Raw genomic sequence first — 26,071 nt, 5'->3', positions numbered from 1 at the left:
GAAAGGTGCCAGACTCCACAGGTCACACATTGTGTGATTCTGTTTCTATGAACTCTCTAGAATAGATAATCTATAGGGACAGAATGCAGATTGGTGGGTGCCAGGGGGGAGGCAGGATGGGAAGAAATGGCTTAAGAGTTGAGGGGTTTTACTTTGGAGTGATGGAAACGTTTGGGAACTAGACAGAGGTGGTGGTAGCACGACACTGTAGATGTACTACATGCCATGGAACTGTTCACTGTAAAATGGTTAATTTTATGGTGTGTGCATTTCACTCAATAAATTATTTTTTTAAAAACCACAATCACATACCTGCCAAAATGGCTCAAATTAAAAACAACCGACAAACCATGTGTTGATGAGAATGTGGAACAACTGGAACGCACACACGTGAAAACATGCAAACCTGGCGACTTAGCAGTTCTGCTTCTTGGTACATGCCCAACGGAAATGCGTACACAGGCGCAAGCAAACACGTGTGCAAGGATGTCCATCCTAGCTGTTTTGTAATGCCTCCAAGCTAGAAAAACCCACGTCCATCAAAATAGGATAGGTCAGTGGATGGCCATATGCCATAAGAGAATACTGTGCAGCAATGTGGATGATCGACTGTTGCCACGTGGACCGATTTGGTCGAAACTCTCAAGTAGAATGCAGAGGGAAAGAACTTTAGGCAGAAATAAAAACAAACACTTGTTGTGTGATTCCATTTATTTGTAGTTCAAAACAAGCACATTTTATCCCACTGAAGGTAGGGCAGTGGTCACCCTTGGTGGGGGCTGGGGAACAGTTTTGGGGGATGGGGGGAGGACTGCTGAGACCCTCATGATGTCTTGTGTAGTAGGACCAGCAGGAGTAAGGAAACCATTATGGGACAGCCTTTAGGGGGAGCAGAGGTGAGACAGAAATTGAGTGCTCGGCGCAGAACTGGTTCCCTTGCATTTGACTCATTCATTTGTTCAGTAAATACCCTGAGTGACTGGCACACACTCAGACCTTATCAGGCGCTGGGGAAATACAAATGAAACCGTACGACCCTATTCTCCGAAGCCGAATGTCTGGTGGGGAGAGAGCTGGGCAAACAATGACAACAGGTGTGATGACTGTTTTCAAGCAGACAGTACAAGGGAGCACAGAAGCATAGAAAGCACTAGATCTCTTCTAAACACCAACTAAAGGCTCCCACGGGTTGGGAGATGCACAGGCTTTATCTTTCAACCCCACAATTACCCTCTGAGGTGGTGTCCTCAGCATTCCATGACCAGGAGAGGACAGGGCACTGGGAGAGGGCATGCTGCCGGGACCAGAGCTCTGGAGTGGTGGGGTGGGGCCTGCCTGGCCGGTGGGTCTCAGTGGTATCCTCCCCACTTCAAGCCCGAGACGCCCCTGTGTCTCCTGCTTGTGGACCCCTGTTGCCACTTGGGGCCTCTCCTCCTTTGCCGGGGGTGCACGGCTGGCCTTGTCCTGGGCAGCAAAGGCAGACAGAATCCACATCCAGCTGGAACCCTGCCCGGTGCTGCCCTGGGGACTCCAAAAGCTGTTTCTGGACCATGGCCACGCCTGGCCCTAGAGGCGCCGTCCACCTCTGACCTGTCTTCCCGACCTCTAGGAAGAAGGTGATGGGGCTGGAGCGGATAGACAGTGAGCTGAGCGGAGCCTGGGGGGCAGAGGCGTGCCACCTGGCCTGGCCCCGCGTGAGCGCCATCATCCAAGCTCCAGGGGAGTGCGCCCACTGGTCACCGCTGGGGAGAAGGGGCTGTGAGGGGCCTGCCGTGGAGGCGCTGACCTGGGCTAGAGCTAGATGTGGGAGCCGCACTTCACTGAGAACCCAAGAGGCCACATGTGGTCACTCCTGAGGGGCCGTGGCCCTGCTTCCCACGTGGGCCTCCTGGGACGTGCAGCTCCTCTGGGAACTGAGGGGCCAGGAGGTCAGGACGCCAGGCCACACGCCACCTGTAGGGCCCTGGCTCCTCCCTGGGGGCCTGAAGCTGATGAGATGGCCAGGAGCAGCCCATGGGGTCGCAAAGTGCAGGGTGGGCTTCAAGAGGGCCTGAGAGCCGCGTGGTGTGGGTACATTGATGCACATGACATTTTTCTGGGGGTTGGTCCCAAACGCTCGCCATCAGGTCAGGACCCCCAGTTTTGGTGCCCCCCTCTTTTACGGGTACGCTGAGCTGCAGGTCCTCCCCACCAAGCTAAGGCGATCGAGAACGGGGTCCCTGGAGCCAGTGAGGTGGGCGGGAGGTGGGGTTCACTTGGATGGCGTAGCCCAGGGGATGGGGAGCCACCAAGACCCTGCCCCACCTCGCTGGCCTATTCTCCCCCAAACAAGACTCTAGTGTTTTCCATTCCCTGCTTAAAAGCCACCCAGGGGTCCCACCAGGCTCCGGCCTCCGTCACTCTTTCTGCACACCCCTCACCTGTGCACGCTGGGCTTGGGGCAGAGCCCACCTCCTACTGGCCCCTCGGCCGGGACCACCCGTCCTGCTCACCCCTCCTGGTGAAAGCCCCCTCTCCCGAGACGGCACCGGGCCGCTCCCCGGGCTGAGCTGAGAGGGCCCTGCCCTTGGCTCTTCTCTGCTGTTGCCGCCTTGAAATCGTTCCCACTTGCGGAACACGGGCCCCCACCTTTATGCTTGCACTGAGCCCTGCAAATTCCGCCGCTGGCCCTGTAGGGTGGGCACGTTTCCTCCCGACCTCGGACGCCCTTGGCATCGCAAAACAGAGAACGCCTCTTGATGGTGTCACCCCACACAGAGACCCAGGACAATGCCTGCGCCCAGGGTGGGAGGGCTCAGGCTCAGGTCCCCAGGCGGACGCTGTGTCCCTCCTGGGCTTCTACTGCCACCCAAAGCCTGGCCTCGTGGCCACCTGTCCCCAAGCGGTCCTGCACTGCGCAGACATTCAGGGGCCCTGTCCCCAGGACTCCAGTGGTGCTGTGGGACCCCTGAACCCATTTCCTCATCCCCGCCCCAAGGCTGTAATCTGTGCTTCAGTGGGAGCAAACGAGTACGCACAGTGGGTGCCCAATAAACTTCCCTCTTCTCGGTCACCACCCTTCCCTGAGAAGGAAGCCCCAGCGAGGGTACTGGCTGTGATCCTGCCTCGACCTCTGACCCTACACCCGGCCCACAGGCTGCTCTGGCCACACTGGCCTTGCTGCTATGCCTGGGGCCTCGCTGGGCCCAGCAGTGAGTCGAGAAAACACCACAGCAGGACTCTTAGGGCTGAGTCCCAGGCCTGGTCCCTCCACCCATTAACCAGCTCTTCCCAAATGGCCTCCTCTTTCTGGACCTCGGTTTTCCACTCTGTAAAATGGGGGCTCAGACAATCTGCTCTCTCTGACTGCTGTGGTTCCAAGGGGGAGAGAGAGAGCTGAGCTGCCAGGGTGGGCCTTCCTGGTGAAGAGACTCCAACCCAGGACAGGCCCTGAGGGCCTTAGAGTTGCCTTCAGTCTCTCTGTCTCTTCTACCAGGTGGTTTTTGCCCGCTTTGGGGATACCAGGCACTCCCTAAGTTTCTGGGGTGTTAGGGGTAGGAGAGGGACCAACAGACACAATGAACAGCACAGTGAGGAGCCTGGGTGACGAAGACAGAGGGTCCGTTCATGGAGGTAGAGCCCATGGGAGAACACAACGTGGGAGAAAAGATTTGGGGCCTGGCCAGGGTCAGTGAAAGGTGGGGCAGGTGGGTCTGCAGGTGCGGAGCTCAGGAGAGGGGCTTGAAGCAGGTGGAGATGGGGACCCAGCACCTGTGCATGCCCTCTGGAGGTCACAGGGTGGTGGTGAAAGCAGAAGACCACCCAAGAGCAGGCCCTGAGGGGGTCCAAGGAGACTCCCGGAGCAGAAGCAGCCCTGGAGCTCCAGGGGAGGAAGCCGTTCCAAGGACCGGGAGTGGCCTGCCGTGTTGAGTGCTCTGGAAGGGAGTGCAAACCCCAGAACAGAGAAGCGTCCATCTGCTTGTATCAGTCACGTTGAAAAATTTCTGGATCTTATGATGCTTTGACATTTTGGGGGCTTTTCGGTGAGACTGTCCCTCCCCAGAGGGGAGCAAATTCCTGGAGACAGCAAACCACTCCCTGCAAACAGGCCTTTCACATGCAGACCAACGGTCCCGAGCCCACCCCGACCACCTGCCTCTCTAACTCCTACACAAGCCAGGATCCCCAGCCCTAAATCTCCAGCCAGGTAGTCGAGAGCCAGAGGTACCTGATGGCCCAGGGCTCACTGGAGTGACTCAAACCCACCAGTGCTGAGCCTGCCTCTCCAGGCCCTAACCTCAGAAACCACAGTGGAGCTTCTGGGCCGAGCTCCCCCTCCCTCCTAGGCTCCGGCCGACCCTGGTGCTTCCCCGTGTGGCCCTGCATGGCCCAGCGTGGCTCCTCCCCTTGAAAACTGTAAGTGGTGAACTCTTCTTGGATGCCATCGATCACCCGCGTCCTCCCTTGGTTACCTCTATAAATTAAATCCCGGGTACCATGGTGAAACGCCGCCCACTGTACCCCTCCTGGGTGGTTAAGCTGTGCCTCTTCCCGCCTTGGTTCTCACAGATGCACAGCCCAGAGCATCTAGCCGAGCGAGCGCTTTCATAAACTGCACAGGTTACGTCCTCGGCGAGAACATGCTGTCTTTCCAACCTCCCTCTGCCCACTTCCTCCACCCCTGCCGGGGGCCCAGACACTTACTGAGTCTTTCCTTAGTTTTTTTCCTTGGTTTTTTCCTTAGTCTTTGGGCCAAAAGATGCCCCAGGATAATGAAGAAATCTATTTACAGTAGCGATATTCAGTCTGGTGGCTTCTGGAATGAGTTAGCCACAGGAGAATTTCTGAGTGGGTTTTTTTCCAGTGTGGGGGCAAGCGGTGGGCGGGTCACTGGTGAGGTTCCTGACGCTCTAGATTCTTCATCCTGAGCCCTCAGCAGAGCCCGCTCCATGGCACATGTGCCCACGGGATAACGAGCCCTGGGCTTGCAGCCACTGCAGAGCCGCTGGGGACCCTGAGTGGCAGGGAGCTGACCCAAAGGGGGCTGCGTTCGGGTCCCTGTAATTGTGTCCCATCACCCGCTGAAAGATCCAGGCTCTGAAAACGAGGTATTTATATCTGTTCCTCAATCAGGCTCCGTAAGACGCCGGGCTGGCAGTCTTCCCCGGCCGCTAATCTGTGGCCGACTGTTCCAACACACTTGGGTTCTTAGAACAAAACAAAACTTCCTTCATTTCAGATGTTCACTAATTTAAACTGGCCCTTGGCCACGGGCTGTGTGTCCCCGCCTTTGTCTGTGGCCGCCGCCCTGCCCCCATCCAGGGCCCCTCTGGCAGGAGGGAGCAGAGGCGTCGGCTGTGTGAGGCCTCAACTCCAGCCTCCGTGGACCAGTGTGTAACGAACGAGAGCCCCACATCTGCTCTGACTCACTGTGCAAACATCCTCTGCCCTCTGGCCTCGCCGGCCCCCTCCCGCCCAGCCACCAGGCCCCTTGGGTTCCCAGGCCTGGGCCTCAGGGTTCTCTGATGGGGGACATTGACACCCCCGGTGGACAGTGCTGGGTGAGGCACTGGGCCAGCTGGCTGCCTGGTTCTGGAAGCCTCTCCCGACAGTCTGAAGTCCACCCGGGGCCACCTCTGCCGGGGGCTGGCCTTCTCAGGAAAGAAATGGGTCACTTTCTGTCTGCTCTCAGGGCCGGGAAAGGCCTGGCCGTGGGCGAACGTCCATGTTCAAGTCAAGCCGCCTTGTCTTTGTCCTCCGTACAGCCCCCTGGACCTGTGCCCCCTCCCCCATCACCTGGCGGGCCCCTTCTTACTGGGCAGCACCCTCCGAGACCCTCACCCTGCAATCCTGCTTTTCCTCTGTGCTAATCCGCGTCGACCTTGTGGTCACCGCTTGCTTTCTGCCCGTCCGCTGCCAAGCTCTGGCCCCACCCTCCAGGCACGTCTGGAGCACAGTGGGCCGCTGGTCCCTGTTGGATGAATAACTCGGGCAGACTCAACTGTGATAACCTGCCGGCGTCTCCCACGCACTCCTGTCCTCCATCCTCAACTCTCGGGGGAGCGGGCATCTTGGGCAGGGACTCTCCCTCCTCCCTCTGTCCCTCCCTCCCTCCCTCCTTCCCTCCCTCCCTCCTTCCCTCTCTCCCTCCCTTCCTCCCTCCCTCCTTCCCTCCCTCCCTCCTTCCCTCCCTCCCTCTGTCCCTCCCTCCCTCTGTCCCTGCCCCCTTCCTTCCTCCCGTCTGTCCATCTCTCTCTTTTTAGGCTGGTTTCCCTAGGGCTCACATAATTTAACATGTAAAATGCGCTCCATCAACGCGTGTAGAATGACTGGGTCAGTGAAGAGGCCTGGCAGGAGCCCCTGTGAGGACTCAGTCTTGCCTTCAGCAAATATACAAGAAGCATCTCCTGAACGCCAGGCTCACATGTGCTGTGCTCGGGGTCATGCCAGCTGTGCCCCTCTCCAGTCCCTCCGGGCGTCCCCAGGTCTCTCCCTGGAGGGCTGGTAAGGGTGGGGGGGCCCACGTGGGCCCACACAGCAGGGTCTGCCATGAGTACTGCTCTCTGGGGCCGTCCTCCAGGCCAAATGCTGATGTTGGGATAATTTCGTGGTCGGGGCAGGTGTTAGGTATGAGGACCCTTGACCCGGGGCATCCTTTGCTGCTGGAGCCTGGGTAGGTGCCTGCATGTGTGTGGGGCTGTGCCGGGAGGCTGAACCCCGCCCCATCCCTGGGCAGCACTTAGAAAGGACACTCCCCACGCAGGACTGGACACAGAGCGACGTTTCCTCCTCCACAGGAGGCTTGAAGGTGTCACCCGTCTAGTCCAGCCAGGTGGTGGCCCCAGAGACCTCATTTGCTAGATCACGGGGGTCCCCTGCGAGGGCTGGAGGGACGGCAGGGCATGGAGGAAGCCGGAGGAGCTCCAGACCTGGTTTTAATCCTCAGGTAGCCCAGCATGGCCCCAGGGAGTCACGAGGAGCGCCTGCCGTGGACGTGGGGTGGGCGTTCGGGGGGAACACGGGCGAGGCCCATCTCAGCAGGTGCTCCGTGCAGGACCCCAGGAGCCATCACCCCTGTGTCTTCCTGCGAGGGCTCCACCCTGCCCCCAGCCAACGCACCCAGGAAGGACGGGTCCGATGGATCAATTCATCGGTGCTCTGCCCTCGGCCACTGAATGCTGCCCAGGACTCACGTCTGAAGCCCCACTGCCCCCCAGTCTAGTAACATACACTCATACATGGGAGGCCGTGCTCCTGTCGGAACACTGCAGGCTCCGGGGTGAGAGCAGGCACCCGGCTTTCCTCCACCGGTAGCCTGTTTAACTCTTTCTTGTCATCCTGAACTCGGCTTAAATGTCACTTTCCAAGAAGCCTTTCCTCAGCGCCGCCAGTCGGGTCCCCGTTGTCACACATCTTGGAGCACCTCACCTCCTGCCTGTGAATGAATGATCTGTCCAGAGCCCGCCGGGTGCCCAGCACAGAGGTTCCTGAGGACTGACATGTATCTGTCTCGGCTGCCTTCGTATGGAGGACCTGGTGAGAGGTCTGTCCCCCTGGAGGGCACAGCGTGGGGACTCCTGGGGACCTGGACCTAAGTGGGGCCTCCCGAGAGCTGCAGGGGAGGTGGAACAGGTGGAGATGGCGCCCAGCCTCCCATCCCCCTGTGGCCACGGGCTGGCCACTTGACCTTGGCCGAGCTGCGGTTCCTCTCTGGGTCTCCGTGCCACCATCCGTCAACTGCAGGTAACATGGGGACCACGATTCCTGAGTCCATTTGAGGAGGTGCTGGAGCCCAGTGAGTCGATCACACGGTAGCCTAGGTGTTTGGTGGATGTGTTGACTTGGAGGAGGGCGACCCTCCTCAATAATCCAGGAGGGGAGGGCAGGACTCAACCAGAGCAGAGTGGAGGCTTCCCTGAGGGGCCAAGACCCTGTCCCAGAGCATCCAGCCCGCCCCCAGCAGCCTGCCCTGTGGGTTTCCCACTTGCCCAGCCAGCACCCCAGGCCCATGAGCCAACACGTGGAGGTAAATCCATCCCCATCTCCTGCTCGTCTGTTTTTCTGCTTGACGCTTGCTGATACGAGGCTTAATGAGCTGATGGGCATAAAATGTCCAGTTCCATCCCTGCCCATGGAAGACACCAGCTGAGAGCCAACCCCTGTGACTTACCAGGTTTGCATTGCATGCGGCAGATGGTATGGCGCTCAGGGGCCTCACGGAGTGACATTGGCTCATGTATGGCCACCCAGTGGCCCATCGCTTGACTATGATGTGCTCCTGCTTCCTGGGCACCTCTCAGCTGACAAAGGCTGCAGGGCCCAGGGCTGCTTTTTGGCTTTGGAGCCAGATATGCCTGGAGTTTTGGATTCAAGGGTCTAACCATGGTCTGGCCTCACAGCCCCAGTGCTACCCACCTGTAACTCGAGGACAGCAATGTGTACCTGATGGCCTTGAGGAGAGGACAAAATCGGATAATGGACCTAAGTGGGGGGGGGGGGGTCGTCCCAGGCCCATGTTCCTGGGACAGGTTTGTCTTCTCCAGGGCTCCTGGGCTCCTGCACCTGGGTTGTAGCCTCTTCACTGCTTTAACATTCTAATGCATCACCTGTCTGTTAAAGGAGGCCCCACTAGCAGGGGGAGAACCCCAAATGCAGGGTAGCTCAAAGTGACTGGTGGATGCCAGGCTCAGGTTCACCGTGGATGGTTGTGTAAGTTGTGCACTACACAACCCCGGGGATCTGTCCACAGACCGGGATGTGACCTGTGTGCCCTAGAGTTGTGCAGTGGCCGTTTCTGTCCAGGTGCACCAGGTATTATGGACTGAATGCTTGTGTCCCTCCAGTTTCACAGGTCGAAGCCCTAACCCACAAGGTGATAGTATTTGGGGGTGGGGTCTTTGGAAGGTGATGAGATTTAGCTGAGGTCACGGGAGTGGGGCCCCCAGACTGAGACTGTTTTCCTTAGAGGCAGAGGAAGAGAGACCAGAGTTCGCCCTCTCTGCCATTTGAGTGATAAGTGACACAGGGAGAAGGTGGCCGTCCACAAGCCAGGAGGAGAGTCCTCACCAGGAGACAAAGCTGCAGGCATCCTGATGCCGGACGTCCAGCCTCCTGACTCAGGAGAAACAAATGTCTGTTGTTGAAACCACCCAGACAGTGGTTTTCGTTACAGTAGCCGAGCTGACTAATAAGACGGTTACGAATGACCATCGTGCTGCCCGCTCCTTGCCTCAACCTCAGAGGCTGAAAGAAACTGCACACTTGTTCCACGGCCTTTTTCCTTTCCCCAGATGGCTGAGATTTAAAGGGAATGTTGTAGACGAAGAATGAGGAAACGGGACAGAACCGGGGCCAGGTACCAGTCACTCCCCGTGAGTGTCTCGGTTTCCCCATCTGTAAAGGAAGCCTAGGTTCTCATCCATGGTCTCTCCTGGTGCCAAACTCCATCCGTAATCTTGGAGGAGTTGGGAGACAGCCTCTAACTTGCACACAGCACAGCATAGGTCCTGCTGTTCTGCGTCTTCCAGGACATCCCTGCCCCTCAGCCATGCACGCTGGTCTCTCTCGGGGGTAAGGGTGGGGGCAGCCCCAGAACACGCTCCTTCCTGCCCACGCCCTGCGAGGACCCAGGCTGTCTTCGGAGCACTGAGTCTTCTCCTTTCTCCCCCTTTCCCTATCTCACCTGTGATTTACTTGTGCCTCTGTAAAGGTAAAAATCTGGAATGATTTTCCTTCTTTTCTCCCCTCCATCTTCAGACTTTTCTGCATTGAAAACCTATTCAAACAAAACTGAGATCAAACAGAATAGATGCTTTTCTAGCCTTTAATCCCGTTTGATCTCAGCCTCATGTGCCCACCCTTTCTTAACGAGGGAACACGCCACACACACCCAAGTGCTGGTGGTTCCTGACAGCCCCAGTGGGGCTCTGACGAATCGCTGGTTAGAAAAAGTCGCATTCAGTGCCAGAAACTTGTATTCACACTGCATAAGGACACGTAGGCTTTTCTTTTCTCCTGTGCCAAAGGCGCTCCCGGTGGACAGGAATGGCCACTGCGTGCTCACGGGTCCAGGCACCACCGCTCGGAGTCATGGCCCATGCAGGGGGTGAGTGGCCCGCGTGTCCCCACCAGGCCCACCTGGAGTGCAGTGCTCGAATATGGTGACCTGGAAGGCGGAGGTGGTTCTGTCCGTCTGCGCCAGGCTGGCCGCTCTGGCCGAGTCTGCGATTGTCATTAACGTCCTGTTGCCAGCGGCCACGACCTGCTTGTTAGCAGGGCTGCTGGATGGGAAGAGACTTGTTTTCCAGGAGCAAGGAGGTCTCTGGGCTCCAGGGGGTGCAGATCCTGGGGCACCTGGTTGGTCATGTCGGGGTCTGGGTGCTCTGCTCCAGGGGGAGGGGGAGCCCCCAGATGTGTTCCCATGAGAAAGAGGGTGTAATTCTGAAACACCTAAAACACGTGGATTCTTCAGATACAACAAGCTGGCTGCCTGGGATCCAAGTTACGTCATCTGTTGTTGTCTGGCTTGAGAGAGGGGTGGGGAGGCAGAGAGAGAGAGATGCAGAGTAAGAGACGGGGGAGGGAAGGAGACACAGAGACAGAGAGGGAGACCCAGAGATACAGAGAGAGACACAGAGATACAGAGAGGGAGACAGATACAGAGAGATACACAGAGACAGAGATAGAAACAGAGAGATACAGAGATAGACACACAGAGACAGAGATAGAAACAGAGAGATACAGAGATAGACACACAGAGACAGAGTGAGAGACCCAGAGACAGAGTGAGAGACACAGAGACAGAGAGATACAGAGAGACAGAGATACAGAGTCAGAGACAGAGACACAGAGTAAGAGACAGAGACAGAGAGACAAGCAGAGAGAGACAGAGAGAGGGAACAGGAGCCTGAAGGGTCGGCAGCCCCAGCCGTGTTGGCTGAGATGCACATTCCATTCTGGAGTTTTCACTGGAAACCAAACTCTCCAACCTGAGTTCTGTCACATCTTGAACGTCAGCTTAAAAAAAGCTGATTTTTAAAGATCAAGAGGAACCAGTGATTTTGAAAATTAGACGATCCCGTTTTTGCCCGGTTGGAACATTCTTCCTTTGTCAAGTTGTGCCTGCCTGGGATCCCCAAGCAGAGCAGGGTCCCTGACCACGTGGGCTGAAGGGAGATGCGTGGACGGAGTTCACTCCAGCAGTCGGGCAGTCACCAGAAGACCCGCTGCTGGGCTGGTCCAGCCTCGCTGTCTGTGTTCTGCCCTCCCAAGGTGTCCCTCTGGAAATGCGCCTGCCCCCTGGATGCCCTCAGGTACCATCACCCGTCATCTGGGCTTTTCCAGCTTCCCACCAACATTAACCTTGGGGCAGACTCTGCCAGGGAATCTTGGCCGCCTTCTGGTACCCTGGGTGCTGAGGGCCTACTTGCACACCATGTCTGGACAGGTGTGGTAGTCATTCCCACTACTCACCAGTGTCCAGCCCCCTCCATGCCTGGGCAGAGAGAAGGCTGGTCATTTCTCCTGCCATGGGACAGGTGATGGGCCAGTGTCTGGTCACTGTGTGCAAGTGTCAGGAGGTACATGTAGCCTGAGGGAGAAACACTCCCTTGTTGTTTTAAACTATGAAGAAATTGGGGGATGTTTGTTACTCAGAATAACCTAGCCTGTGCTAACAGATACAGGAAGGAAATATTCCCTCCTTACTAAAAAGGAGTGAAGTGTCCTTAGAAAGGTAACATGACTGCTCAAGGTCATGGACCCAACTAGTGGCAGAACAAAGTCAAGGCTATCTGACCCGAGGCTGGCCTTTGACCCAACGCAGGACCCTGGGGGATTGAGGTGGGGGGGAATCTGGGCTGATTTGCTCCTTGTTTCTCCTGGGAATGACTCGAGGCCCCTTCTTATGATTCCATCCTCACAGGATGGGGAAAAATGTTTCTGTACAAAGGAGCAGAAGCCAAGTTGGTTTCAAGGTTTCTCTGCAGTACAAAACACCAACTGCACCAACAGCCTAGTGAACTTGAAAGATAAAGGTCCTGACCCTAAATTCCATGTCCGTCTGTTGTTAACCTTGTGAGGTGGCAACAGGAAGTCATCCTCCTATAGGCAACATGCCCTTCTCCAAAGATATTCCCGAAGGGTGCGCTCCAGCTGTTCAAGAGAGCCAGATGGGGACACTCGCTGAGGGGAGGTCACAGGGTGGGGAGTGGCAGTGACACATTCATTCCATGTGAATCCTTGTGCATTTGGTTATAAAGTTGAAAAATGCATACGTCTTTGGAAGGTCTTTAGGGTGTAAATGGAAGAGTGAACATTTCTGGACTAGATGCACGTGAGTAGTGTGTGTTGTATGATACTCTGAGACCTGGGTGGGAGGGTTCCTATCCCCTGTTTGGGCCTCAGTTTTCCTGTTTATAAAAGGAAAACGTGACCTTTCATCTCACAAGGGCTACTTTACTCCTCAGCTAGATTACTGGGACACGGTTGACTATTTGGTAAGGAGACTCTCCCATCCCCCGTCCTGGTCTCTCACCAACATTCCAGAAGTTCTCAGTGACAATTCACTACAGGGTTTTTGTGTGCTTGCTTAAGGAATGGTTTTATTCATGGAATTCCAGGACGCCCCAAGAAATCATTTGAGGCTCCTCAGAGAATTGTAGAACCAGGACTCAATGGCCATGTTTGTGGTTTGAGACAGTTAACGGGATGAATCCAGTTTTGGGCAAAGCTGACCTGTGACTAAGTACTGTCTATAGCTTGACAGCTCCCACTGCCAACCCCCAGATGGAACAGATAGGGACTCAGCCCAGCCAGTCTCCAGAACAGCTCCCGCCCACCCCCATGGCCTGCCACCACGATAGGGTGACCCCGAACCTCCGTCGGCTGTGGTTCTGCAACTTTTTCCAAACCTGAAGCGTGATTCATGTCCCAGATCAACTTGTGGAATTTCTGAAAGCTGAGAGCTTCGGAGTCTGTGCTTCCTAGAGGCTGCCTTACTCCCACCTTTGGTGGCAGCCCGAGAAGGAAGCTGGGAAAACACGCACCACATTCTTGCTGCATGAAGCACCGTCCGCATCGGGGAGGAAGCGATGGCTAAGAGCCTGGATGACTCCCGGCGTCTCACATGGCTCTTTGTAAATTCGTTTAGACTGATTTTATTTGATAAGCCCAGGAGTTTTCTGAACCCACAGCACAGCTCACAGTCGGTAATATTGCCATTTGCTGGCAAAGAACGTGGATTATCTCTTCTTCCCATTGCTGTCGCTTTTCTTCTTAGAGAAAGAAAATACTGGCCAGAGTGGAGGTGGGTGGTCCATCCCTTGTTCTAGCCGAGGACACATTGCCATCCCCCAGCAAGGCGGTCCCCCGGGAGGACTCATGATGCTGACTTCACGTACTAGCCGTGCTGGTAAAGGGATGAATAACCCCTGTCTGGTTAATTGCTGTTTGATTTCCCCATGCCAATGAAAACCGGCCGTTCTCTGCTGAGCTTTTATCTGGAGTGGGTATCACCCTCGCTCCAGAGCAGAGCGATGAGAGATAAAGGCCACAGAGAAGCGGCGGTCTCTGTGGGTCTCTGAGCCATCGGGGGAGCAACAAGGCAGCCATTGTGCAGCCCACAAAGGGTCACAGGAGAGGGACCCAGCAGAGGAGGTGATGGGGAAGAGCTTCCCCGTGGGAACTCATGCAAAACTAGGATCTACTGTGTGGTATGTGCTAAGGGGCGTCATGGGCAGTTTCCCTGCGGCTAAATAGCCCTGCAACCCTGATTTTTTCCCCTTTATTTAAAAATTTTTTTAGTTAATAAGCTTTATTTTTCAAAGCAGTTTTAGGTGCACTGCAAAACTGAGTAGGAAGTACAGAGATCTGCCATATCCCTCCTCCCCCCACACTCTACTTACAACCCTCCTCCACTCTCACCATCTCCCACCAGAGTGGTAATTTGTTACAACTGATGGACCTATGTTGACATGTCGTTATCACTGAAAGCCCATAGTTTACACTGAGGTCACTCTTGGTGGTGGACATTCATGGATTTGGGCAAATATACAAGGACACCTATCCATCATTACCGTTTCATATGGAGAAATTTCACTGTCCTGAAAATCCTCCATCTATTCATTCCCCTCCATCCCCTGGCAACCCCTGATTTTTTTACTGTCTCCATAGTTTTGTCTTTTCCAGAATGTCATATAGTTGGAATCACATAGTCTGTAGCCTTTGCAGATTGACTTCTTTCACTTAGTAACGTGCATTTAAGACTCCTGCATGTCTTTGTATGACTTGAGAGCTCATTTCTTTTTAGTGCTGAATATTATTCCATCGTCTGGATGGACCACCATTGATTTATCCATTCACCTTCTGAAGGACATCTTGGTTGCTTCTAAGTTTTGGCAATTATGAATAAATGTGCTATAAACATCTGCGTGCCAGTTTCTGTGTGGATATGTTTCCAGTTAATTTGGATAAGTATCAAGGAGCGTGATTGCTGGATGATACAGTAAGTGTGGGTCTAGTTCTGAAAGAAAACTCCAAATTGTCTTCCAAAGTGGCTGTACCATTTTGCCGTGCACCCATCAGCCACGAGCAAGAGTTCCTGCTGTTTCACGTCCTCCCCAGCATTTGGTGTTGTCAGTGTTTTTTATTTTGGCCATTCTCACAGGTATGTAGCGGTATCTCATCTCATAATTGTTGTAATTTGCATTTCCCTAATGACATATGAGGTCGAGCATCTTTTATGCTTATCTATCATCCGTTTATCTTCTTTGGCGTGGTTTCTGTTCATGTCTTTTCCCCATTTTCATTCAGGTTGTTCATTTTCTGATTGCTGAGTTTTAAGAGTCCTTCTTTATATTTTGGATAACAGTCCTTTATCGGATGTGTCTTTGCAAATATTTTCTCCCTGTCTGTGACCCGTCTTCTCGTTCTCGTCACATTCTTTTTTGCAGAGCAGGTTTTTAATTTTAATAAAGTCCAGCTTATCGATTCTTTCTTGCATGGATTATGATTTGGTGTTTTATATAAAAGGTCATCACTGTACCCCAGGTCATCTAGATTTTCTCTTGTGTTATCTTCTAGGGGTTTTATAATCTTGCATTTTACATTTAAGTCTGTAATCCATTTTGAGATAGTTTCCATGAAGGTCTGTGTTTAAATTCATTTTTTTTTTTTTTTGCACGTGGCTGTTCAGTTGTTCCAGCACCATTTGTTGAAAGACTATCTTTGTCCATTGTGTTGCCTTTATCCAAAGTCTTATTTTTAATACTTGATTCATCATGTGTCATATTCTTTGGACATACCATAATATATTTATCCAGTTTCTATTTTGGATATTGATTGTATGTTTTGTATCATTTTGCTAGTAACTATCGTATTGTCATGTATTTACCTAGGGGCTTGCTAAGTCAAAGTGTTGGAATACTTTTGGAACCCTTGATACATCGTCCTCAGAAATGGCAATGCAGTTTGCCATCAGGATAGGAAATGTTCATCCATCCAAAGCTCGCCAAAGCTGAGGATTATCAATGAAAAAATCTTGATGAGTCTGGAAGCTATGCTCTTTCAATGTACCCTCCTTTGATTACTAGTGAACTTGAACATTTATTTCAAAAGTTTCTTGAGCACTTTTGGTGTTAATTTTCTGTTCATGTCATTTTAAACCTTTGCTTTATGAATTTGTAATAGTTCTTTAAAGGCAAGGAACATGAACATTTATCTCATGTCGTTTCCAGAGGTTTCTCCAGTTTGCCTTGGCCTTTTACTGTGATTCACCATGTTTTTTGTTGTTGTTGTTACTACTGGAGGTTTTAATATATTTTTAATGGTTTTTTCCTTTGCTTTTTATGCTTACAAATGTCTTTCCTACCTGGAGCTTGTGTAAATATTGTCCTCTACTTTTAACGTTGTTTTATGTCTTCACTTTTTACATTCCACTCTGATTCATCTGGACTTTGTTTTGGCATCAGATGGAACTCTAGTTGGCCATTTTCCTAAATGACTAACTTTATCCAACTCTTGGCTATTTGGTGAAGAATCTTTTCTAGCTCCATTTATTTGAAAATCTACTCTTACACAGTCTGTTTCTAGACATTTTGTGCATTCTTACTGATTCTTACTAGCTGTGACATGAACTGGTGTCATACATTTAAAATTACTGAGGATATATGTATGTGTATATACATATACATACACACACACGACTTTATCACACGCACAACTTTATTATAGTAATTGGTTCACATTATATAGAGGCTGAGAAGTTCCAGGATCTGCCTTCAAGCTGGAGAACCAGGAAAGCTGATGGTGTAGTTCAGTCTGAGTTCAAAGACCTGAGAACTGGGGCGGGGGAGGGGGGAATGGTGTAAAACCCAGTCCGAGTCTCAAGGCCCAAGACCCAGGAATGCTAATGTCTGAGGACAGGAGAAGATGGACGTCCCTAGTCAAGCAGAGGGCAAATTCTCCCTTCCTCCACCTTTTTGTTCTATTCAGGCCCTTGATGGATTGGATGATGTCTCCATGCATTGGGGAGGGCCATCTTCTTTACTCGGTCTACAAACGTAAATGTTAATGTCTTCCAGAAACACCAGATACTCCCATAAATAATATTGTATTAGCTATCTGGGCATCCCTTAGACACATACAATTATCAAGTTGACACATACAATTAACCATCAAAATGTGGGACACTGTGTATCATGACTCACTATTATTTTTCCCAAAAGACCTTGGCCACTATTCTCACTCATTTATTCGAGATTAATTTTAGAATCACTTTGTCAAAATGCCCTCCTGGCAAGAACGAAGGGATCCTCTGTGGCAAAATAACTCAGTACAAGTGGGCACCTATGCATCAAAATTGGCCTTCACCATGATGACCTTAGGTGAACATCAGCTTCTGGGTTCATAGCCTTCCAGGAGGCAGGGGACACTGAAAGGCCACAGCCTGTCTATTGAGGAGATTCTAACAGAGTCTATTGCTAAAACTCCAAGGGACTCACATCTGCATTATTAAACATACCCCCAAGGTCCCCCCGGCGAAGCCAGGAAAACCGTCTATAAAGAATTTGGCATTGAGTGGAGAAAAAATTCTCCCTGAGAATTTATAACCATAAGCCAGTCCACACATGGTTTTCAGCCCAAGTTCACACTACCTGGATGATCCAAAGAGTCTCAACCTGAAACTTTAGTTTAGAGGGGTCATGGGATGAGTGGTTGTGGGCTGGCAGCACTGTGATGTACTTGAAGGAAGGGAATATAAGCCCTGTCTGGGGAAACTCACCTTTAAATCAGGCCTCAACAAACCCCCAAATAAACCCACTACAAGGGGCTTGAGTTCACAATCAAAATCACATTACACACAAGGAAACAGTGCCCCATGAATAAGACCCAAATGAAAAACAAAAAGCAAAATGCAGCAACCGTAAGAATCAGACACACTGGACCTCACATATTGGAAGTATTGAAAAGAATATAAGTATGTTTAACATGTTTAAAGAAATAAAGAGGAGATTGAAATATGGGTAAGGAGCAGGAGAGTATTTAAAGAAATGACCAAGCAAATTTGAAAAAAGCCAAATATAATCACTGAAAATGAAAATAATTTCAACTGAAATTAAAAACTCAATGGATGGGTTTAACCACAGATTAGACACAGTTAAAGAGAGAATCAATAAACTGGGAGATAGAGTTGTAGGAATTACCCTGAAAGTAGCACTGAGAGAAAAGGAGCAGAAGCTATAAATGAGAGATAAGAATTATGGGAATAGAGTGAGAAGGTTTAACTCAATTCTAATCATACAGAGTAGAGGCAATAATTGGTGAAATAATGGCCAAGCATTCCAAGAACTGATAAAAAGATACCAATCTTCATGTTCATCAAGCCCATCAAATCCAAACAGGACATATAAAAACCTCTCAATATTCAAAGACATATGAGTGAAAGTGCAGAGCCCTAAAGTATAAGAGAATATATTAAAAGGACCAAAGAGGGACTTCCCTGGTGGCACCATGGTTGAGAATCCGTCTGCCAATGCAGGGGACACGGGTTCGAGCCCTGGTCCAGGAAGATCCACATGCCGCAGAGCAACTAAGCCTGTGCGCCACAACTACTGAGCCTGCGCTCTAGAGCCTGCACGCCACAACTACTGAGCCCATGTGCCACAACCGCTGAAGCCTGTGCACCTAGAAGCCCGTGCACCGCAATGAAGAGTAGCCCCTGCTCGCTGCAACTAGAGAAAGCCCACGAGCAGCAATGAAGACCCAATGCAGCCAAAAATAAATAAATTAATTAATTAAAAAAAAAAGTACCAAAGAGAAATGACAAATTTTCCACAAAGGAATGGCAATTGGACTGACATCTACTTCATCAGTATAAACAGTGGTTGCCAGAAAAAAAAGGAATCATTATTCCATGGCAAAAATGTGATTATTTACCTTGAATATGTATACCCAAAGGAAATATCTTTCAAGAATGCAGGAAAAATAAAAGTGTCTCTATTAACAAATCTTCCCTTGAAGAAATTCTAGAGGATGCATGTCAGGCAAAATGAAAGTAATCTCAGGTGGGAGATTAGATGCAAGGAGAAATGGTGACCAAAGTACATATGCAGCAAAGGTAATTAGAGTTGACTGTGAAAAGCAATAAAAATACTTTATTGAGTTAAAAAAATTACCATAATAGAATAGAAAAGTCAGGAAGGAACAGTCTGAGTCAAAGAGTTTTAAACCTTTATTGTTTGGGAGTAGGGTAAATATATTGATTGACCTTGAATTTTGATAAGTTCAACATATATGTTAAAAGGTCTAAGGCAGCCATTTATAATATAAAGAGTGTGTATAACTATAAAGGGAAAATTAGAATTAAATATTCAATCAAATAGAAGAGAGAAGAAAAAGAAACAAAAAAGGCAAGATAAAAAATACAAAATAAATGATGAAAATAAAACCATATATCACTAATTAAAATGAATGTAAATAGTCTAAAACCTCCATTAAAGGTAAAAATTGCCAAAGTGTACTTTTAAAAAAATCCAATTATAAGCTGTTTAAAAGAAACATATCTATAACATGAGGATACAGAGAGGTTGAAAGGGTGAAAGTTAGGAGACCAAGTACCCAGTAACAAAAAAGAGTTATATTAATATCTGATAAGTTGACTTTAAGGCAAAAAAACTTCACTAGGATAACTCCCTTCCACCCTGCAAATGCAAGAACTTTACATCAGTTTAACTCCACTTACACCTCCATGCCTTTTGTGCTACTGTTGCCATATATTTTCCTTTTCCCAGCATTATAATACCAAGAAGACATTACTATTAGTCTTGTCTTAAATAAATATTTGCTGCTAATTATGCACATGTTACCTTTTGGGGCTGTCTTCATTCCTTCCTGTAGTTCTCTGATTCCATCTGGAACTATACTCCATCTGGAATACTACCTTTCTTTTTTATTGTATGAAAACACCTTTATTTCATCTCAAATTGTGAAAGATATTTTCACTGGCTATAAAATTCTTTATTGGCACTTTTTTCTTTAAGTGCTTAAAAGAGTTCATTCCATTGTCTTTTGGTTTCCATAGTTTTGTGGAAAAGTCAGTCATCATGCTTGCTGTTGCTCCTTTGAAGATAAAATGCCTCCTACTTTTTCCCCACCACCACCCACAGGCTATTTTTAAGATTTTGTTTTGATTTTTTAGCATTTAGACTGTGATATGTTTAAATGACTATAATAAATCAAGAATACACATTGTAGTTTCTAAAGTATACATTTAACTGAAAAGTTGATACAAGATGAGCATGGGCTAACAAAAAGATTTCATCTTTTTAAAATATTTAAGTGGAAATGCAAAGGGCCTAGAATAAATGACCAAAATAATTGTTGAGAAGAAGAAAATTTTGAAGAATTTACACTCCCAAATTTCAAGACTCATTATAAAGTTAACAGTCCTCAGGACAGTGTGATTTTGGTACAAGAATATAACACAGAGACTCTTGGGCTTCCCTGGTGGTGCAGTGGTTAAGAATCTGCCTGTCAATGCAGGGAACACGGGTTTGAGCCCTGGTCTGGGAAGATCCCACATGCCGCAGAGAAACTAAGCCCGTGCACCCCAACTACTGAGTCTGCACTCTAGAGCCTGTGAGCCACAACTACTGAGCTCGTGTGCCTAGAGCCCATGCTCCACAACAAGAGAAGCCACTGCAATGAGAAGCCCGCACACTGCAACAGAGAGTAGCCCCTGCTCACTGCAACTAGAGAAAACCCACGTGCAGTGACAAAGACCCAACGCAGCCAAAAATAAATAAATAAATTTATATTAAAAAAAAGAATAGAACATAGAGACTCTAGAAATAGACTCACAGAGACACCAAATGAATTGAGTTGGGACAATGAGATTTTTCTCAGTAAATGGTGTTGAGGTAAATGGCTACTGATACAATAAAAAACAACCTTGACTCTTAGTGCACCACATGAACAAAATTATTTTGAGGTGAATCACAAAGCTAATGTGAAAGCTAGAACTATAAAGTCTCTAAAAGGTAACGTCAGGGAACATCTTTATGACCTGGGTGTAAGTAAAGATCCCTTAAACAAGATATGAAAGTTATTAAGCATAAAACTAACAATTGATATATTGGATTTAATCAAAAATTTAAACCTCCCATGTTCAAAAAATACTGCTAAGAAATTAAAAAGGCAGTGGACAGATAGGGAGAAAATGTCTGTGTTATATACATCTGCAAAGAGTTTGGACCAGGATATATAAAGAACAGTACAGCACATTAATAAACAGATAAGTATCCCAAGTTTAAAAATTGACAAAATAATTAACAAAACTTCCTAATAAAAGTTACTGCATAGCTAATAACATGAAAAGATATTCAACATCATCAGTCACCAGAGAAGTGCAAATATAAGCCATAATGAGATGCAGGCACACACACACCATTCTGATCTAAACTGAAGAAAACCCAGCCATCACTCGTAGAGAACTACTTCAAACAAAATAATAATAACATGGCACAAAAATTTTATAGGAGCTTTTTCCCTAGTAGCCCCAAACTGGAAACAAATCAAATATCCACCAAAGGGGAATGGATAAACACATTGGGGTATGTTGATAAGTGGAATACTTTTCAGGAATAAAAAGAGAAAAACCAAACTACTAATACACACAGCAACATGGATGGGTTTCAAAATTATCCTGAGCGAAAGAAGTCAGACACAAAAGGATAAATACTGCATAATCTCATTTATTTGAAATTCATGAAAAGGCAAAGCTAATATTCAGTGATCAAACTGATAATAGTAGTTACCTCTGGGGGTGGGTGATGACTGGAAAGTCAGGACAGAACCTTCCAGAGTGATGGAAAAGTCATATATTTGATCTGGGTTGTGGTCATATGGGTGCAAACATGTACAATTTATTGAGATGTACACTAAAGAGTTTTGCATTTTACCCTATTTAACTATACTTTAATAAAATACTGGTAACATTTACCACTGATAATAACACTTAAAATAGAAAATATTTGGAAATGAATCTACCAAACTGTGTGCAATACTTTTATTGTGGAGAAAATTACAAATTGTAGTAAGAGACTTGGAAGAAAATCTAAATAAATGGAGAGCTGTTATGTTTGGGAATGAAAGAGTATCACGTCAATTCTTCCCAAATTCATCTACTAATAATGCAGTTCTAATAAAACTCCTAACGTATGCGTGTGTGTGTGTGTACATGAGTATGTGAGTGCAACTTAAAAAATTTCATATTTGAATATTTATAGAGAAGATTAAGGAAACATAGGTAATAGAGACGTTCCTGAAAAAAAACATTGTGGGAGAATTTAGCCTTCTGGATCTCAAGGATTATTACAAAACTAAAGTAATTAGGTCTTAAAACACTGCAGGAACAAACAAAAAGACCAATGGCACAGGACAGAGATCTCATAAACAGACTCATTTGGAACCTGGATTTGTGGAGAAGACAGCATTGCAGATCAAGAGAGGAAAAAATGGACTTTTAAATGAATTGTTAAAGGGTGGTTGGCTGTCCATACAAAAATAAATAAATAAAATAAACTGGACTCCGGCCATCTCACAGTATTTTGAAAAGTTAATTAAACATCCTAATTAAAAGGCAAAATTGTACAACTCTTAGAAAATGATATAGGGTGATATATTCATGACTTCAGGATAGGAAAGGATTTCACAAACCCTACCAAAGGCAGCGAATACCAAAAGGGTAAAGCTGGATTTCACTGCCTGTATTTAGATTTAGAACTTTTGTTCATTAAACAGAACACAAAGTGAAGAACTATATTTGTAACCCATCTAACCAAAAACAGCATTAGTGTTCGAGATTTAAAAAGGCTTTTCTTTTTTTTTTTTTTAATATACTACTTTTTAATTTTTTTTTTAATTTTTATTTATTTATTTATTTATTTTTGGCTGTGTTGGGTCTTCATTTCTGTGCGAGGGCTTTCTCTAGTTGTGGCAAGCGGGGGCCACTCTTCATCGCGGTGCGCGGGCCTCTCACTATCACGGCCTCTCTTGTTGCGGAGCACAGGCTCCAGACGCGCAGGCTCAGTAATTTTGGCTCACGGGCCCAGCTGCTCCGCGGCATGTGGGATCTTCCCAGACCAGGGCTCGAACCCGTGTCCCCTGCATTGGCAGGCAGATTCTCAACCACTGCGCCACCAGGGAAGCCCTAAAAAGGCTTTTTATAAATCAATAGAAGACCCCTAAAATTTAGAAACATGGTCAAAAGACTTGAAATAAGTACTTTCAAAACAGGACACTTGAATGGTCAATAAACATAGAAAAAGATATTCAACATTATCAGTAATGGGGAAATGCAAATTAAATCCAAAATGTTATAAGCTTTCACATATAACATATTGGTAAAGATCAAAAATTATAAAAATAACATATTTGGCAAGGATGTGAAACAGCAAGCATCCTTAACATTGTTCCTTGGAATATAAACTGCTCTTACAATTGTTTTGGAACGAAATTCAGCATTAGCAGGTCAAGCTTAATAGATGCTACCTTATGGCCCAGCCATCCGTGCCAGGTGTGTGCCAAAGGGCGGGCTGGCGGGGTTGTTTCAGGCTGTATACTCGTGTGTATTTACGGAATGGTGTTTACCATGGCAAATTACGAAAAATCCCCCAAATCTCCATCGACAGTGGGATGGGTGCAGAAATGGTATCACATTTATACAGTGGAGTGTACAAGAGCAAAGACGGATGAACCAAGCCTGCATTCAACAAAAGAGGTGAATCTCAGAGAAAAAATGTTGGCAAAAAACGCAGGAGGGAGAGAAATACAGAGTGAGATTCCATTCATGTAAATTTCAAAGTACGCATACTGAAGCACATAGGGATTGAAGAATGAAAGGTAAAGCTCTACAGAAACCATAGGAAGAGACACAGAACACTCAGAAGTGAGGTCCCCTTGGACGGGAGGCCTGAGGTGGGAGACAGCAGGTTCCCAGCTTGGGCGTGAAGAGTGACAAGGCCACGCTGGCCTGGCTCAAGGTCCACAGAGAGCTGGCCCCTCGGTGGTGACTGGGCCAGCAGACAGGGGAGGACAAAAGGGGCTTCAGGGGGTGCCTGAGCCTTGTCCCATACCGCGGCCCTATCCCCGGCCCCAGCGAGGGGACTCGTCTTTACGCTCAGCTAATTACAGTGATTCTGCGGTTCTTCCTTGAAACAGAGGTGGGAAGGGCCACGAGGGGTATTCTGCCAGAGTGAGGGTGGAGGAGTTGTCCTGGGAGAAGTTCTCAGCTCTTAAAACAGGTCTCAGAGAGACTGGTGTGTAAAGATGCCCGGGGTTGCCGGAGGCCGAGGATGGCCGCACGGGAAGATGGAAAGAGCCCAGGCCTTGGAGGTGCCCCTGAGCTGCTGACTTAACCGGCCCTCAGCTGCATCACCTTGGCGCTTCTTTCTCTCCTGAGACCTCGTCTCCCCTGACTCCCGGACCTCTTAGCTAGCATTCTGGGGCTGCAGACGAAGCCTCCTACTTACTAAGGCCCGCGCTCCTTCTCACCGACCTCTGGGCAGACTAATCATCCCCTCCTACCCCTTCCTTCTGCCAGCTTCACTGCCTTCTGAATTCCAGGTCCCTGTCAACGGCCTGCACGTCCAGCCTCCTTTGCCCCAGAGAGCTCATCTCTAGTTCATGGAGCTGGATCTTGGGAGACAAAGAAGAGAACAGACCCCATTCCCTGTCCCTGTGGTCACTGGCGTCCCCAGACGGGGTGCGCTGGGAAAGGTCGTGCTGTAAGGCTGCCTGCAAAGCCCTCTCTCCATCCCCCCTGCATCCCTCAGGCTGTTTCCTGCTCCTCTTTCTGACTCAGAACAGTGGCTTTTATGAGCTTCCTGCGGGTCCGCACACGTGGGTTTTCTCCACCTGGAATGCCAAGCGCTGGATCCCCATCTGAGCGCTGGATGCTCAGACCAGCTGCTCCGAAGCCCGACGGCCGGGCCGGAACCCTCCTTGGCTCCTTTCAGCTCTTCTCTTGGTTCTCCTGCCAGAGAGCAGATTTGATGTTTTCCATTTCCTCCAGTTCATCAGCATTTGTTTGTCCCAAGGCTCCTTCATTTCCCCTCTTGGGACTCACAGATGTGCCCAGCCTTCCTGGCCGCTCACCCCCCCCCAACCCAGGGACCAGGGTGGACGTGGAGGCCACGTGATTCCCACGCAGGGACCAAGCCCCTCGCCCACCTTGCCTGGCATGGCAGGTTGGGCCCATCGGGCAGCTCGAGGTACCTGAGGGGCCCTGGTTCCTTTGCAGAGGGAAGAGGGGGTCCGTCATGCCGTGTGGGGGAGGGTTCTGGGTCCAGGAAGGACGGACCATCTTCCCAGAGAAGGGCCTGGGGAAGGAAAACACGCGAAAGCTGTGCTGCGGAGGAGACCCTGGGGGCGGGGAGGCCGCCAGGGTCCGCTCTGCCATCCTGCCACCGCCGGCGTCCCCACTGAGTGTCGGCCTTTCCCTGGTCCAGGGTGCGAGCCTGCTCCCCGGCTAGTCTGCTATTCTCGGGTCCCACCCTGTGGAGTCGCTACTCTCTCTACCGCGTTCCGAGGATGCAGGGATGGGACTTGGCCATCAGACTGCAGTCTGCGGCAGAGCCGGGGTTCACCCAGGTCTCTGGGGCGCCCCGCTGGCCCCTTCCGCCTTCCCCAAGGTGGACCCTAATGATCTGTCTCCGTGTCTCTCCTCAGCCAGACGGGGCTCCTTGCGGGTGGGGCTGTACTCTGTCCCCTGGGAAGCTCCGGGGGGTGGGTGGCAACGTCTGGAAATCCCAGGAGCTCGGTAGCTGCCTTGGAGACCGAGCTGGGTCAGGGTGGGAGAGGACGGGAGCGCCGGGCTGCGGAGCGAGGGCTTCGTCCTGCAGGGCGGGTCCGGCGGGGGGGCACCCAGGGATGCAGAGGTGACAGTGTTTGTGGTGACTTTTCTGATCCTCGCCGAGGCAATCAGCTTGGACAGGACACGGCGGCATCGCGTGGGGTCTGAGGACGTTCTCCTCCATGTCGCCCGGGTGCGGGTCCACTGGGGTGGGACCAGCAGCCTCCTGGCGGGTGTGGGTGGAGGGAACTCGCCATCTGGAAAGATACGCTATCAGCTGTGGCCTGTCCCCAGATCTTGTCAAGAATCACCCTTGACACTTGCGGGGTTAGGAAAAGCGCTGCTTCATGAAGACCAGACCCGGGGCTGAGCCTGCCTGGAGGAGGACAGAGGAGCCCGGTGCCAGCTCAGCGGGTGACTCTGGGCACTGGGTGATCCTCACCCACAGGCTCACCAGGAGGCAGGACCTGAACCTGCGGCAGCATCATAACTGAACCTCAGACACACCTAGTCCCATCGCCCCTTTTAGGGTTGAAAGAAAGAGGGCCCAGACCTACGTGCCCGAGGTTCCCAGCCAGCTGGCAGCTGGCATAGCACCAGGCCTGACTTCCTTTCAGGCTGAGCTGACACCTGGTGCCCATCTGCGCTTGGCGCCCCTCACGTGGGCTCCCAGGCCCCCAGGCTTCTCCAGTGAAGCAAGCATCCGGGTGAGTTGCAGGTGTCTTTATGACGCGTCCAGCT

General features: G+C 49.9%; 1 long non-coding RNA gene across 1 annotated transcript in view; it reads left to right on the top strand.

Moving 5' to 3' along the window:
* Window positions 1-24,569, top strand: part of LOC309633898 — a 36,712-nt gene extending 12,143 nt beyond the window's left edge. The window contains exons 2-3 of the long non-coding RNA XR_014247751.1: window positions 8,947-22,349; window positions 22,696-24,569. This is a non-coding gene — a long non-coding RNA (uncharacterized lncRNA). The remainder of the gene's footprint in view (window positions 1-8,946; window positions 22,350-22,695) is intronic.
* The last annotated feature ends 1,502 nt before the right edge of the window (window positions 24,570-26,071 follow it).

Source organism: Balaenoptera borealis (assembly GCF_965194805.1).
Source record: "Balaenoptera borealis genome assembly, chromosome: 8".
Classification (NCBI taxonomy): domain Eukaryota; kingdom Metazoa; phylum Chordata; class Mammalia; order Artiodactyla; family Balaenopteridae; genus Balaenoptera; species Balaenoptera borealis.
Note: the sequence above shows the minus strand (reverse complement) of the source record. Positions and strands in the feature narration are given on the sequence as shown.